This window comes from Patella vulgata, chromosome 1, assembly GCF_932274485.2.
Source record: "Patella vulgata chromosome 1, xgPatVulg1.2, whole genome shotgun sequence".
Classification (NCBI taxonomy): domain Eukaryota; kingdom Metazoa; phylum Mollusca; class Gastropoda; family Patellidae; genus Patella; species Patella vulgata.
In genome coordinates this window covers 38,789,171-38,791,803 of record NC_065879.2, presented here as the reverse complement: position 1 = coordinate 38,791,803, position 2,633 = coordinate 38,789,171, and the positions used below count along the sequence as shown (strand labels likewise).

At 37.0% G+C, this 2,633-nt stretch overlaps 1 long non-coding RNA gene across 1 annotated transcript; it reads left to right on the top strand.

The window, feature by feature from the left end:
* Positions 1 to 350: 350 nt before the first annotated feature.
* Positions 351 to 2,350, top strand: LOC126830982 (uncharacterized). Its single transcript, XR_007684071.2, has 3 exons — positions 351 to 456; positions 952 to 1,096; positions 2,020 to 2,350. It is a non-coding gene; the product is annotated as an uncharacterized LOC126830982 (long non-coding RNA).
* The last annotated feature ends 283 nt before the right edge of the window (positions 2,351 to 2,633 follow it).

Genomic DNA, 2,633 nt, shown 5'->3' with positions numbered 1-2,633 from the left:
TGGCAGATTTTTGGGACATTTCTGACTCATTTAAAAGGGTTAATTTCCTTCAGAAAATGGTCTCAGTTGCAAGGAAATCGACCCCGGGTCATTATTCCGAACTCTTCCCTGATCACATTGTAGAAATAGTTAATACATTATATCAGGGAGTATGATTAAGAAACCCTGCCTCGCACGGCAAAACTTAGTATTGCACCAAGTCGCCCTCTCTAACAAAATCATATAAAAATTCAAAGTAATTCTGGTGTACGGTAAAACATGCACGCACGGCGTGTATGTATTACGACATGATTGATAAGCAACGTAAGGAACAATACAAAAAAATTAATAAATGTAACACTTTAGAGTTAGCCAGTAACTATCAATGGATGGGCTTATCTGGCGTCTAAAAGGATTGTGTTTGAGAAAAGAACAAATGTAAGATAGACGTCCAGTTTGCCAGGTACCGAGCTTACCGTAAGTTTGTAGACTTTTCTTATCTTCCGTTGTTAAAGAAAGCAATGGTGTATTTGTCATTAAATGATCACCGTAAACGCTGTATTGCTGAATATCATACTTGATTACTATCAAACGTATTTCATATTTCTATAAGATTAACGGCCACGCTCGAAGTAGGTATTTCAGTTGAAGTAGTAATTGTGAAAAACTGAATGCTAAATCAATTAATTGATAATTTCATATATTACACAAGAGTAGAATCTGTATTAAAATCTAATAGATTTAAACGGAGTGTAATTTATATCACATCGATATTTTTCAATAAACCGTATAACTTATTAATACTTCAAACACATTCTTTATAATTCATGTAAAAGTTGTCAAACCACTTTAAAATTCTACGTTAACTTGGAAATAACAGTGTCTACGTAAATAGCCAAAGATTCTTTCTCTTATTTTCTCAAATAATCCAAACATTCAACTTTCCATTGATGATTATTAAAATAATTTCAGACTACCATGTTTCTTGGGTGTTTTTTAATTTTGACTTCCTGTTTTTCTTCTGGTCTAACTGCATCTCTATATAAAGATATATATCACAAAATCGAACAAAATAGCCATTTAAAAGACGCCATTTGGAGGAGTTACCAAGATTTGGGTAAGAGGTATTATTTCGGGCATAAAACATAGTGGTGTTTATTTCAGCTATAGTGGGAGCAACGGGAGAAAACTCAAAATATTTAGTAGGCAACCCCAAAACGCGATACGTACAGGCATGGGATCGATCCAACCGTGACTTGCATATAGATGGCAGATCCCACATATTCGACCAATCGACTCACCAATCCCACGCATTAGAAGGACATGGAATTTAAATAAATAAAACTGTGCAATGTTTTCGGATATGACATTTTGATTGAAGTTTGCATCAAAACAGTGTAGTAGACCCTTACATCCTGCCCTCGGATCCATTCACTTGATCTGACAGTACTTTTATTGTTTATTGCTTTCTATGTCCGTGTGTTGTGTATCTTGTCCGCATGTTTGTCTTTTGGGTTTCTATTTCTTCGTCGTGCGGTTCTTCTGTGATTTCAGATGCGAAGTTTACTAAGTCGTTTGTCCCAGGCTAAATTAGTTGCCTACTGGATCTTGTTTACAGGTCTTATATATAAGGAGTGGGGTGGGGCAACACATGCGGCCTACATTCTCTTAACCGGAATCAAATGTCGTGTTCAACGAAAGAAACACGCGTAATATTTAACAATACCGTGACTCTGTAGAAGAGTTAAGAATTGCTCATAGAACTGTTTACATACACATTTTGTGGAATATTTGTATTTTTTTTTGCCCAGGAAATGGGCTGTCTAAAACACCCTGCCAAGTCCTACATCCAAGAAATAACACCCATCATGTCACCTCACATATAAATCCCCTTTGTACCTAATATCTTGCGCCGCCTTCAGCAATGTACGGTCAATCACTATCAGTTTTTCATGATAAATTAAATGCTACATCACCGAGATATCTCTTTTGTTTGAAGTTTATAGATTCCATTTTATCTTGTTTTCTTTTTTTTATTAGGTTATGGTAACTCCCACTTCCGTATGGCGACGCCATCTTGGTGGGACCTCGATTTGGATGACATATTTAATCAGATACACGATAGCATCAAAGGCAAGTATGGCGAAATTCCCTTGGCACTTTTACAACTGCTAAATAATATTGCTGGTTGGTCGAGCGAATCCGCAGCAGATCTGCCTACGAAAGAACAGAGATCAGACCCAGTCCCAGAACGCACAGACTTCAGTTTGGAAGACATTTTTAACAAGATTAATGATTTTATCAAAGGTTATGCCACATCAAATTATTTATCGTTTTTAATAAAAAGAGAAGCTGCCAACAAAAACATGGATCGTAGTAATAAATAACATTTATCAAAATAGTTTTTATTGTTACTGCATGACCATCGTAACGTAGAGCGAAGGAAGCAAAATGTGCTTATAAGGCACGGCACCCCATCAATCAAGTTGTGGTGGTAATCGCGCCTCACCATTTTTTTTTTGGAGGTGGGGACACAAATGCCCATAAAACCAAGTGCCCAACCAATATCACTCGGCTTTAAGGGGCACCCATACTGATATGGGCACGTTGGTCGTTGGCTTCATATTGCGTCCAATGGAAAGGGCGCCGATTTT